Below are 14,569 nucleotides of genomic sequence, written 5' to 3'. Positions count from 1 at the left end.
CAACAATTATTCGTCGCGCTAAGTACTCTTGCGCGACGAATGTCTTCATCACGCAATTTTTTTTTTCTTTTATCTTTTCTATTTTGCGTGACGAAGTATATTTTTAGTTGTGCAAGTACGTATTGCACGACGAAATACTCATCGTTGCGCAAAATATCGTCGCATAAGCTGTTTTTTCTACTAGTGTAGCGCAGCTCACATGATGTAGTACTAGAATGTAAAACCTAAACCTAGCCTGTTCCATTGTCTAAATATATCTGCAATGGATTTGTGTGCCTACATAAATTAATGAGCATTGATTCCTTATAATAACGATTTGAGATTTAATGTTGAGATACCTTCTTGTTGTATCCTACATTTTTTGACCCACTGCTGTTGCAAGATACCGTATTACATACTACTATTATAATATTTTCGGAAACTTTATACTTGTTTAACAGCAAGGGGTTACACATTTTAGAAAATGGTTTACAAAACTTTATTTTTCAGGCCCCCTCACCCTTTTTTTTTTCAGCCCTCCAAGATTTTAGTGGTAAAGATTTTGTGACGACGAGGGTTGCTGGTAAAAGCTGTTATGTAGGAGGCTTCTCTTTTCGGTATAAATGTCCTTAGTTTTCTTTTACTACTATTTATCTATGCTCTGACATCACTTGTGTGATATGGGTTCAATCATGCTCACATGCGCACTCTAATTAGTCAATTTTAGGTTTTAATTTATTCACATTTTCCACATCACTATACTTTATGGCTTCATCACCTTCTAGGTTTTTTGGGCAAGTATGATTGGATATGGTAATCATTGATGAGCCATTCAATTCTTGGAGTTGAAAAGAACGACTATAACCAATATTCCAATTGCTAGAAATCATAAGAGCTACGTTGATGGTGATGAATGTTGTTGCTGCAAAGAAATGGAACTCTTATTGATACCTTGAAAAGGAGAATGAATGAATAAGTGATTGAAGATGGGAAGTGAAGGAAAAAATTTGTCTAATTAAGAATATTTGATGATCCAAACATACATAATAACTCTTAAAGTAAGCATGTACTAAAAAACAATTCTATAACTCATGAAATTCAAAACCTAGTGTTGGTGAACCAAGACTCTTTACAAATTAAAAAAATAAGAGTTTAGAGTTTTCATGTCCTTGAAGCTCATCATTGTGTTCACAAGGTTATCACCTAAGCAGAAGGTTTTTAAGTTTTCTCCAAGCGTCTTGGATGCTTGCTTGTGTTTGATCATCACCGCCACATCGAAACGAAGTTCAAGTCCTTGAATCCCCTTTTATCCCAATTCCAATACCTCCAGAGACAAGGTGTCTACCCAGACACATTGTGGTGTCTTCTGAAGCTAACACTCATTTGTAATCTCCGCTTGTGATTAGGCCTTCAATAATTCATGTTGCCCTTCTGGCAGATGCTAGTCGAATTCGAAATGTGGATTTTGCCCAACTCTACTTGGAGCCGCAATTGCCTCGGCAGACTACAAGGGAGTTTATACGTCCTTTAAGTATTTCACGATGCGATATCAAGCCAAAAAAAAAAAAAAAAAAAATTGAAATGTCTAACTTTTTTCACGTAGAGCGGATTTTCCCTTATGACAAAAAGAAATCTAAACTTTTTTGGTCAGGCTCACGAAAGTCGATATGAGGTAACGCTTCAATCTCTTTTTATGAAATGACTTTGGTAATTTTCCTTTCATTTCTACTTGTGTTGATTAGACATACGATCGTCGGATGTGGCTCTCTTTACACGAATCAAAGGCTAAACTGCAACTCAAGTAATAATTGCATACTCAATCAGCCGAACTCAGGAGGGTACATGGGGAGTGATGTGGGTGTGTTGTGTCACTGGTGTTGTGGAATTCGAAGACATAGAGAGAATAGGTAGGAGGAAGGAGATCGAGAGAATCAACTATGGCGGAAGAGTCGAGACTTAAAAGCAAAATGAGGTGAAGTCGAGAGAGAATAGTTGATTTGGATTATACGGTTGAGATTAAATCTTAACCAAATAAGACGGCTATAATAATTCTATATCTCTCAATCTACTCTTCCATCCTTTTAGGGCTAATTTGGTATAGTTGTGTTTTTTTTTAAAAACTATTTTACTGTGCAGTGAGAATAAACAGTTGTAAAATAAAGTTATTGAATATTTGGTAAACTTTTTTTTTTTTGTAAAAATTCTTTTAACAAAAAAAAAAAAAAAAAAAATATCGTTAAGTGTTTGGTAAAATTTTATATAAATTGCTATGAATATGCTAAATGACTAATAAGGATATGATATTTAATATGCTATAATAATTGTCAAAGACAATATTAAAACAAAGATATTGTAAAATATGTGAGAATGTACTTATCTTTTGAAAATTTCATTAATAGGCACTGATTACCATGCATTATGTTTCCGATTTTTTAATAAGCTGCTTTTATTAAAAACATCATATTTCTCTTAATTGTAAGTGTACGAATTTAGATTCGCTTTTTTGTTATTGCAAGTTCGAAGTAAAAGTTGGACACTACGTTGAGGTGAGACGGTAGCACCAAAATTAGTCATCCTAGTCATCCTATCCGTTTCCTTTGTCCAAAACAAATTGACGTGGAAGACTCCAAGGGGGCGTTTGTTTGCCCTCACTAAGTTGGACTGGACTGGACTGGACTAGCTATTAGTCCAATACTGTGTTTGTTCCATGCTGGGACTAACATTAATGAGACTAAAGGAGACTAGCATGGACAAAACCCTTCACTAAGAGGTCTTAGCGAAACCCCCCAATAACCATGGGACTAGCTAATACTATCATCTTTTTCTCATCCTCATCATGCTCAACGACCACTCCCGACAGACTCCTCGTCATCTCCGGTCACCTAGATCAATCATTAACTTTCCGACTCTCTTACAGATCCATTTCAGAACCAACTTTCATATAAAATATACCAAATTGAAGCTGGGAGTGACAAGATTACGATTTTACCTGAATCGAGGCTAAAATGTGGTCGAATGTGGTCGGAAAATGGCCTGGAAGTCTCGGCCTATTTGGGCTTCTTCAAATCCATGATATATTTGAGCATTCAAAGCTAAGATCTCGGTCCAGGGATGGTGATGAATTTTTTGGCGGTGCTAACTTCATCCAATTTAATGAAGGTTGGTCGGAAAACACATCGGGAAACCTGCAACTCGTCGGGAAAATTGAAGCCGTGAGGTTCTGTTCGAACAACTTATAGCTAGAGAGGGAGGGAGGACAAATAAATAGAGACTGGAATCAATAAGGAGTTTGACCAGGAATGAGAAAGAGACATGAATTGAGAGGTCTAAGAGGAAAAAAAGAGGGAGAGGGTGGGACGATGAGAGAAGAGGAAAAGAGTGGGACGGAAATGGTAGGAAAAGATGGAGAAAAAGATAAGATCATAATAAAATATTAATAATTTATATATTAAATAATATAATATTAGAATTTGTTATTATCCAGCTTCTTAGTCCAATACTGCACCAAGCGGGTCCCACGCACAACTTTCTTTAATTTTCATTCAAGGAGAGATTTTGATGGTGTAAAATTTGTGTATTAAAAAATTAATAGCTTAAAAAATCAAATTTCTCATTACTTATATAAAAATACATGTACCACATATTTCCGTCACAATAAAAAATTTCTTCAAATACTGAAAAACAGCCGCAGAGGAGAGAGCAGGTCTGAGAGAGTCAGTTACAGGACAGTTAGTCCACTCCATCGCAGATAACTAAAAAACATTTTGTAACATAGAAGCTTCTAGATCCGTCCCATCCATTGCGGACGGCGCGAAATCCACGGGCACGGTCAAGTGGTTCAACGCGCAGAAGGGGTTCCGCTTCATAGCTCCGGACGACGGCGGCGAGGATCTATTCGTCCACTAGACCTCGATTCAATCCGACGGCTTCTGGACCCTCTCGGAGGGCCAAACCATGGAGTTCGTCATCGATTTCGATGAGGACTGACGCACAAAAGTCGTCGACGTCGTCGGCAATATCACTGAATCCCCCCATCCGAGCTTTGATCGAGGCCGCGGACGTGGCGGATATGGCCGGAGAGGCAGGGGAGGTGGTTATGGAAGGTTAGGTGGAGGCCCTGGAGGGTATAATGCAGCGAAAGGAGGCAGAATGCGTGGTCGTTACGGAGGAGGTAGTGGGGGTCGCGGCGGTGAATGCTACAATTGCGGTGGCATTGGCCATTTGGCGAGGGAGTGTCGTCCCGAAATTTGGCGGCGGTGGACGGGAATATGGTGGTAGAGGAGTGGGCGTGGCGGTGGATGCTATAATTGTGGAGAGGGGCATTTGGCAAGGGAATGTCCCAATGATCAGAAATGAGGATTTGGAGCGTATAAAATCCTATGGTTTCCTGCGCTCTGTTAAGTTTTGGATGATTATTTTGCATATGTTAGATTAGATGGTAGTTGTTTGCTTCTTCTCCCATTCATTGTTTTTCGGTTCCTCAATTTTTATACCTATTTTTGTTGTTCAAATATGGAATCTATGAAAGCTGAAATTAATGATCATGTTTTGGTGTCATTTTTACCACTTGAATTCGTTTGTTCTTTGAATTAGTTTTCCTTCTTCTCGCTTTTATTACCGTTGAACTGGATTTTTGTTGGATCTTGTAGATTATACTTCGAGCAATGCTATTTAGACACACAAAACTGATTACATTATTGGCACATTTTTTAGGCGCGTTGCAATTACAATGGTACGACTCAGCAGTGTGACCAATTTTGAGTGTCGACGGGATTTGATGAATTTGAGTAATCGTAATTGGGTATTAGGGGGTGTTTGTTTGGCCTCACTAAATGGGACTGGACTAGACTGGATTAAGTATTTAGTGTATCCCATGTTCGGTGGGTAGAGGGACTGAGTTTAATGGGATAAACTCGGACTCGCTCAAACAAAGTCTTTCGCTAAGAGTTCTTCACAAGGACCCCCAATTTTCACAGTACTACTAAGCCCAGAGAAAGAGAAATTCGTCGCTCGTCTGCGAGAGAAGACGTCCTACTCCTTCGCACTCGTCATCCTCCCCGTCCTCTGCGTCCTGCTCGCCGTCCTCTGCTCCTCATCAGGTAAATTTCGAATCTGATGATTTTCTTCTTCAATTTTCTTTTGCTGATCGTGAACGACTTTGATATTGTCTGGTAAATTATTATTGGGTTATGAACAACTTCGTTGTTTTGGTTTGAAAACTTTTCAATAACTGATCTGAGCAGTTGAAAATAAATTAGGGTTTTGATTTTTAGGTTCAAATTGATATTAAAGTTTGGGTTTTACTGGAGTGGATTTGATATATATATATATATATATATATATATATATATATATGTGTGTGTGTGTGTGTGGGTGTGTGTGAATTTCATCTAATATTTGTTCTGCTATCGTTGAATTTCATCTAATAATTGATATGTATATAGTCTATGATTGTATGTGTCTGTATGTATGTATGTACTCTGTGTGTGTAGGTGTCTCATTCCATATGGGTATGCTGATTTTGGGTGTGTGTGTGTGTGTCCTGGAATTTAGCATATTCAAATCCTTGCAATTGGACCGGAGTTCGTTGTTCTGATTTCAAGGTAACTTCTCTAAATCTCAGTGGACTTAATTTGTGTAGCACTTTGTCTCCGAGCATTTGTAATCTTACTTACTTAACTGAATTCAATGTGTCCAAGAACTTCTTCTATGGTCCTTTCCGTAGTGAGCGAAGAAGGTGGGTTTAGCTAAAATGAATCATGCTCTGAAAAATATCTTGTTTATCTACAGTAAGTTGGAACTAAAAGTCCTGCTTCAATTTCTTGCATCTAATGGCTCATGTTCATGGGTTGTTTGTCTTCTTGATTGATAAATCATATTGCAATATATATGTGAAGCCAATGAATTCTGGGGCTTAATTGCAAGCAATAATCTTACCGTTGCCTCCATATCCTGTTTTGATCTGGCTTCAGATTTTCGTTTGGGAGATGCATCCTTATCTTTCTTTGTTTGAGTATTCGTCTATTGTGATCATTGGAGTTTGTATATATAAAAGAAGGAGCTCCATGGAAAAAATGAATACAAATAGAGCAACCTCAAAAGCTATAAATTGATTGGAGCTCCATGGCAAAAATGAATACAAATAGAGCAACCTCAAAAGCTGTAAATTGATTGCTCAAAGGCTAATTTTTTTGCTAATTAGTTAGATATCCTGTACAAATAGAAAATAGAATGAGCAACTTGTTTCTTTTCCGACCTGTGATAGCTACATATTTGAATGCCTTTATTGTTTGATTATGTTTAAAATATCTTTGTTCAACCTCTACTTCTTGATTCAACAGATTAAAAAGACCAAAGAAAAAAAAAACTATAATCCTTAATTCAAACTAAGTATACGAGTATTCTTGTTTGATCTCTAATCCTTGTTTCCATTTAGTTCCTCTTGCAAGCTTGTTGGGTTTTTAGTATCAAAACTGATAGAAGTACGTAATCAAAACTGAGCACAAAAAGGATTTGTTAAGTAATGAAGTTACCTAAAATTCAAGCATTTGTAATGCTTAATAAGCTTGTTTCTGGCACTTGGTAACTTATATAAACCAAGTAATGAAGTTACCTAAAATTCAGTTAAGTAAGGGTTTGACAAATTGTCATTATCTCGAGATTCTAGACTTGTGCACAAATAGGTTTCATGGAGAAATGTTGACCACTTTCTGCAAAATGACCAACCGTAGAAAGCTTTACCTCTGTGAGAATTATGTGTTTGGTGAAATGCCTGAGGAGATAGGGAATTTAGCTTCACTTGAAGAGCTTTTCATTTACAGTAATAATCTTACCGGTGTCATTCCCACGTCGATTAGTAAGTCGATTTGTGTTGATTTGACTGTGAAGTTTGAAAGAAATGCCAGTTGGTGAAGAACCTTGGGTGGGGATTTGTGTTGATTTGACTGTGAATTTCAGAATCTAAGTTGAGTTTTTTCAGATTGTGTTCAATTTGACCCTTCACGCAGTTCGTGCCTTTGATTTTGGTGTCAAATTATAATGCTCAATTGAAAGATTGATATTTTTATACACATTGGATGTAATTATGTAGTTATTTTCACCATGTATGTCGAATTTTTACCATATTCTTTGTACTTCTGTTTATTCAGTACAATTGGTGGTTGTGATCTTTTAGGCATGGAATTTATACACAGAAGGCAAGTCCATTGAAATGCTCGATACATCAGTAGGAGACTCCAGTAATCCACATGAAGTTTTGCGGTCAATCCATGTGGGTTTTTTATATGTGCAGTGAAATCCGGCAGATAGGCCAAGCATGCCAGCTGCGGTTCTGTATTGAGTGGTGTGGATTGCCTGAACCTGAAAAACCTGGTTTTTACAGTGAAAGGGATCTAGATGACAACAAAGTCGATCCTTGTGCAAACAAGGTTACAGCTTTTTCATTTGACGAAGACACTTTTACCCTACTCAAGGCTCGATAGTTGATATTTCATGTTGCTGTTTATTTCATCATAACTTGATCTGATGTCTATTGAAGTGAGTCAAGTCAATCAGATATTTATTGAGTAATCCTACTTATACATTTTCTTGCTTTACATATGCTTTGCTCTAATATCAGCGGTGACTCAATTGAAGAGGAATTCAATTTGATTAGAAGATACATTAGAATTTCTGTGATTTGGATTCAACAGATTGTTCACTGTATTTTCTAATGTTTGCTACAGTATGGGATGAACTAATAGTTTTTTTCTTTTCGGTACAACTTAATTAAACACGGTTCAAAAACACACCAACATGAAAGGTAATAAGGCAAACGACCAAGCAAACAAAGCTACAAAAACACAACCAAAAAAAGCAAACAAACCTTTAACTTTAACCTACAACTTTAAACCAAAGATGAATAATTAAGGAAAAACATCCTAAACCATGTCGATTGTTGGGAGAACACTTTGTTATATTGATGTTTGGAACAATGCTACTCTTGAATCATGTATGTTTCTTTTATTGGCAAGAAAATTTGGTTTTTGTATTTTTATTGAGTCTCACTTTCATCCAATATTATTAATTTTAATAATATCTTTAATAAAAAAAGCAATTAAAATAGAACCATAAAGTAGTCCTAATCTGAGTAAACACCAAATTGGTGAACAGTACTGTTTTCATTATCCTGTTTCTTAGTCCGACACTGCATCAAACGCTTTACTAAGCTAGTCCAGCTTAGTCTAGTCTAAGCCAGTCCAACTGAGTCCCTGCAGCTAGTCCAATCTGAAACAGTCTGGTGCAACAAACGCACCCTTAAAGTCTAAATTGTCTAAACAACAAAAAACGGTGCTCCATCTGAGAGGGACGTTTAACTGTTATCTCATTTTTATGGTCATTAGTTGTGCATATTATATCCTGTCCCTTGAAATTGTTGTGGATATTATATCTTGTCCCTTGAAATTGTTGTGGATGTTGTTTTACTGTCGCTGCTCAAATTTTATAGTTGGAAGACGATTTTATGGTTTAGCTGTTGCATTGAGTTACCATCAACTTTGAATGGTAGCAGAAGGGCAAAGCAACAACATGCTAATTAATTAATTTCTTCCACTTCCCATGGAAAGAACAATAACCACTTATCCTAGATGATCATCCATGAGAGGTTGAAATTTGACGAGTCGAGATTAGATTTTTTCCCCCTTTAGCATGATCAAGTTTGGTATTTTAAGATTCATATAGCCGAGTTCACAATTAGTAGGATAAAGTTTTGTTGTTATTATTGTTGTTGTTGTTGTTCGGCATGATCACACTTGGTCTAGCCTTAAGTGTCCTTTTTCATTTCAACAATCGTAATCTTTCACGACATGTCATTTTCCTTTGCATTGAATTTCCATTGTTGAACTTTTGGGAAATAAATATAGATGCATCCGGACTGGCTTACCAAAATTGCTGTTCCTAGGTTGAAGTCGAATGTTCAAGGGGCATAAACAGCCTCTTTGGAAAAAGTGGTATTGCTGTGTTCCCCTTGCCCTCCAATCTAAATGAAAACTTGCACATGGTTTCCTTTCTTGCTCAAAACAGAAAGCATTTGATGTTCGCTGTTCTTACTTCTTGTTCTATTTCTTTTTCCTTCGTAATCGTCTAATGGATTTTGATCGTAAAGCATACCAAACATATATGTTTTTAGTTGAAGATTCCCAATTTGAATATATGAGAACAAAGAAATGCCAAGGGCTGCTAGAATGTCTGAATTGACAATGCCTTTTGCACTAGCATACACTATGATTCTTTTGTTTCTTTGTGGCCATGGGAGGTTTGGTGAGGCCACAGAATTCGTGACTAAATAGGAAAGAAAATGATGTGAACTTAACGTAGTCATGAATGATTTGATTATACGTGATCGTCGTGGCTGTACAATGGAATAGGAACTAGTACTGGTTTTACAGGAGCCGATGAAGAAGGGGTGCCGAGAGCCGGTAAATGAAATGAGGTCCTTTATGAATCATCTAAGAAAACAAAGGGGCTCTAATTTACGTTATCAAATTTCCAACGGCCCAAAACCACACAACAAGAAGCCCTCGGCAAAAGCAGAAGGAAGTTGGTTATAATACGGCAGATCCACGTATAATACAATGAGCAGTAATAAGGTCACGATTGTGGGCTACCAACTGTAACATTCTTCGAAAAACATTATATTAGCAATTGCAAGCACAATAGCACGTTGTCAAGGACAAAGACGGATCCTTGCACAAGCACTATCGAACGCTCAGTGCAGTGCAGGTTACAAAGTGGCAGCCTTTTACCCTGATATATCTTCTCACCATCTCAAGAAACTTCCATGGGTCCAAGCGATTTTGACCAACACCCACCCCAGCCCCCACACTATGTCAACTTTTTCTTCTCTTTTTATCTAAATAGGCTAATGAGGTTCCATTCTCTTTCCTATATCCGTGTTTGGATTCAAGGGTCCCCACAGAAAAATAAAAAATAAAAATAAATAAATAAATAAAGGAGTTGGACCCTAAGACCATCTTCAACTTTTGGATTAAAATCTAAAATTTTTAACCCACAAAATTTAGGTTTTAACCCCAAAACAGTTTTTCTACTCCAACTAGAAGGCCTAAATTTTAGCCCCAAATTATTAAAGAATGAATCACTATTTTTTTTAAAAATTAACTTTAAAAAAAAAATTATGTAGACTATCTTCAATTAATTTTATGAACATTTTAACCTAAAAATATTTAAATTTCTGATAAATATTGAAAATCACTAAATCGATACATGAAACTCCTGAAACACTATGGAAGAATATGAAACACATGATAGAAAAATTTGGAAATGGGAAGAAATGGTTTTGGGAGATGGTACAAAGAAAAATTGGAAGAATCGTAGGAGAAAAGTGAGTTTTGTGTAGATGTTTGAACAAATACATAGGTATTTATGGAGTTTTTTTTTGTGAATTTTGAGTTAAATAATTTTTTTAATAATTTTAGCCGTTGGATTTAAATTTGGGCCATTAGATCATCTTTTTTTTTTTTTTTTTTACCATTAGATTTGATTATATTCGATCACAACCATTGAATTCAATAAATATATAAATATAAAACTGAAATAAAAGTTTGAATGTGGATCATTGGATCAACCAACGACCCATTTGATTGTGGCCACAAGATCATATACATAGCCATTAGGCTCATCACTTCCATCAGACAACCAAAAGACAAGCCCACATGGATGGGCCAGGAAAGTTGAGCCAGCCTAGCGCATGTCTGGGCTGACGAGTCCAATTCACTCTCCTTGTTCCACTCTCACATGTGGGCTTCACCATTAGTTTTGGGCTAAATCTTTGAAAGAAATTTTAGCTCAAGGGTTGGAAAGAAATTTGGCGCCGGGGGTGTGGAATAGAAGGGAAATTTTAGGACTTACTCCAAGGGCAAATCCCAATCTCTGCTAACTAGTTGCTTCACCAATCTCCGAAAAGGGAGGACTTCCAAAGTGCAGACATACTATTACTGTAGTGTCTTCTGTTAATGAGATAATTTCATGTAAAGATAAACTTGCACGCATAATATTGTATCATTGATATAGAATGTCATAGTGATAATGTACTTGTGCTACAGAAATTGCTCTCTCAAAAAACCAAAAGTCTGACTAGGGTTAGTCACACACTTGCATCGAATCGAACTAAATTTGAAAAATTAATTAATTCAATAACAATGATTGTTGTATGAACGTGTATGGCATATGAACACACTAAACCATCTGATCAGCAAAATCTATTGATCTACGAGACATTCCTTCTGGATAGGAATATAGAAACAAACAAAGGGGTTTTTGGGATGAAAAAAAAAAAACAATTTTTATTTTTTTATTTTTTCTACAATTAACATAGGCCCCCCAACACACGTTTTGCCTTATCTACACTGCTAACTTGCTGGACCCTCATCAAGATTTTGATTCTGCTTTCACAAGCTTACAACTTGAATGGCTACAAAAGGATTGCTAATAGTTGATTTGATTTCAAATCCAACCCATAAAAATTTCTCTCTTTAATTAACTTGTTGACTAAAACATAACGGAATTCTATTCGATTGGCTGGTCAAAAGCATTTTCTTTTCTCAATGCATGTGGGCAGATTCAATGATTTGGGAGATGTAGAAAAATGAAAATAATTGAAACATTCCATGACAAGTCCTTATCGTGGAAAGTTCATGTGATCTTTTTTCTATTCGATGGATTCTAATATTTATAATCAAAATTATAATGAAGGAATTCAAATTAGAGTCCAAAAAGGATATATATTACGCTCAAAGTTTTGGTTCTCACTTTAAAAAGTTGCTTCATACAAATTTGATGTCAATGTCCATCACCTAATTCTTATTATTTACCTTATGAGCTGTGAGTCAGGGGGAGCTCCCTTTTTTTCTTTCGGGTGGTGCTATCCCACATCCTTTTTTACCTCTCATGCACACTCTGCTAATTTATGTCATTTGATTTTTTTTTTAATTCATTCGATCCGATGGCTAAATATTAAGAATAGTGTATGAAAAGTAAAAAAAAAAAAAAAAAAAAAAAAAAAAAAAAAAAAAAGAAGGTACAGATAGTATTACCCTTTCTTCTTTTAATAATCAATTATATATCTTTGGCAAAGGTCTAAGAGAAGAATAATTTCTTCTATTTTCTGAGTTTCATTGGCTTTAAAGAGGTGGAGTACATTGGCAATGGGCATCCACTTTGTTGTTTCCATGGCTTTTCCACTTTATATTATGTACTTTTTTCTTTCTCAGCACTGGAGATATTTAGCTCATTTATCCCAGGGACCTCAATTTTTAGGTCTAAGTATGGAGTATGGAACCCACCCTGTAGAATCAATATCAATGGTGGCCTATTTCTTGGGCCACAAGCCAGAAACGTATATATATGTCTTTCTTTATGATTATTACGAAAATAACAGTACTTGTTTAGTGAAGCTCTCAAAGTTATTTGGTAACGTGAAAACTATAGATAATGATATAAGTTGACGAGACGAAGAGATTTTTCGCTATGTCATGGCCCACCACGTATTTTACCCTAATGCATTATAAACGAGACTAATCAGTTGTAGCCTTATAATTTAACTTGAACATCATATGATTGTGTTACGTTCACATAAAATTTCTCAATCAGACTACGCATAGATTGTTTGTAATGTACTCAAATGGGTGATAGGGCCTACAAAAGTTTCTTGATTTGGTCGGTGAAGACTTAGTGAAAACCAACTTGAGCAATGTGTTATGATGGGCTAATTAGATTTTTTTTATTTTTGATATGAACATGTCATTCGGGCTTGATCCCACAAATAATTTTTCTCCTCTTCTCTCACCTTCATGTGTTATGCCAATAATTGGTTTTTTTTAATCAAAATAATTTTTGAGATTGTCATAACTCTTTACTTTAGTTTCTAAAAATTCGATAGAAGTTCCTGAGTTTATCGATCATAAATCATTTTGGCCTTTCCATAAAAAATCTATCAATATTCTTGTTAAATTGTCAAATGAACGATTACGTGATTATCTTTTTAAGGGTACTTTTGTTAAACCAGCCCCTTCACTTTTAAAGAACTCAACAAAAAAAAATTAAAAATTGCAAAAGAAATGTTTTATAATTGTTTCTAAATATCTCAACAAAAAACAAAAAATAAAAACCAAAAAATAAAATTAAACGTATATTCCGCTGTGTAAAAGATAGTGAAATGAGCCCATTTTGCAACTGAAATTTTTTTTGCATAAACAAAAAAATACCAATAACCATTTTTTGGTTGTTTGCACGAATGCGCAGTCCACTACATCGTATGTAGAACGTCAAATTAATTTTTTAACAAGAATATTGACAGATTTTTCATGAAATGATCAAAACGATTTATGGAGAACCTTTTTTTTTTTTAATAGTAGAGCAATAGCGTTAGTAAGTTAAATGTTAATTTAGCCACCGATGGGGTTCGAACCCGTTCGGTCATGCAAGGGGACAACATCTTTCAACCGATGTGGTCAAGGGCCACTTGCTGGATCACTCCTATTGATTTTCATTATCAAGGACTAAAGTGATAAGTTATGTCCATCTCAATGACCATTTTAACTAAAAACCAGCAATAATTTGTGTTCCATTGGTCTAGTTGTGCCAAGGACTAGGTGACTGAATTTCTCAAATTAATTTGACTATGTATCTTTGTCGTTAAGGGTGTACAATGCAAATTGGGTGTAAAGGTACTTACATATAGAACACATCACATCAAGAGTTGTGGCATCGACAATTGATCGCACACGTACGAGCTGCTATTAATCATTGATGAGTTGTGAGACTTAGTTTTATTAATGGTTGATATTAATTATGCTCATGTACAGTCACTGTTATTCCTCTTTAATTATAATTAGGGCGAGAAAATACCGTCAACTTTTGCAGCTCCAGATTCATATGATATATCTGCTTATTATTAATGTTTCTCAAACAAAGTCTACACGCAAAGTCCAAGAGCTGTACCATATTACCAATACATGGGGCCTTCTAAGCACCCAATCAAAAACAGCTATCTATATCGCCCATTTGAGGTCGATTTGGGCGCTGAAAAACCTGGCCAGCAAAACGTGAAAAAAGTGAGCTCAACTTTGGCCTTTTTCACACTCTGGTGCACATTCAGATTGGCCCTCATGAACTAATTATCTCTTTCACCATCCATTGCTCAGCACGTGGCGTGCATGCCGTACGTAAATCTAGGTCATATAAACTGTATATGTTCTTCAGGGGTTGAAAGTAGCAAACATGGAGCCACACGGTTGAAGGCCAAGCGTATACTTCGTGTGAACTTACTCATTGCAGGATATTCAAGTTATGATGACGTAGATGTGATTTATGACTTGTAACAACTTAACAAGGTTTTGTTAAACATGATCTGCAATAATAACATTCAAAGGAGAATGATGACTTCAACTATCAGCAAAAAGCAAAGGATTACAATCATTCCTAAAGAATTTCAACATTAATTAACTAAATATAAAAGATATGTTAAATGGGATTATGAAATGATAAATGATAAATTTAGTTCCCGGCCAGAAGAGGAAAACCTGGGGAGTCTGCA

The 14,569-nt window shown here is 35.9% G+C and overlaps 1 long non-coding RNA gene and 1 pseudogene across 1 annotated transcript; both read left to right on the top strand.

The window, feature by feature from the left end:
• The first annotated feature begins 3,750 nt into the window (after nucleotides 1-3,750).
• LOC137717110 (cold shock protein 1-like) lies at nucleotides 3,751-4,520 on the top strand (annotated as a pseudogene).
• Nucleotides 4,521-4,893: 373 nt separating this feature from the next.
• LOC148694687 (uncharacterized) lies at nucleotides 4,894-7,574 on the top strand. Its single transcript, XR_015965596.1, has 3 exons — nucleotides 4,894-5,078; nucleotides 5,533-5,582; nucleotides 7,154-7,574. It is a non-coding gene; the product is annotated as an uncharacterized LOC148694687 (long non-coding RNA).
• The last annotated feature ends 6,995 nt before the right edge of the window (nucleotides 7,575-14,569 follow it).

The sequence above is a fragment of the Pyrus communis genome, chromosome 8 (genome assembly GCF_041283825.1).
Source record: "Pyrus communis isolate YQ-2024b chromosome 8, ASM4128382v1, whole genome shotgun sequence".
Classification (NCBI taxonomy): Eukaryota; Viridiplantae; Streptophyta; class Magnoliopsida; order Rosales; family Rosaceae; genus Pyrus; species Pyrus communis.
The sequence above is the reverse complement of the archived record's forward strand: the minus strand, read 5'-3'. Positions and strand labels throughout refer to the sequence as shown.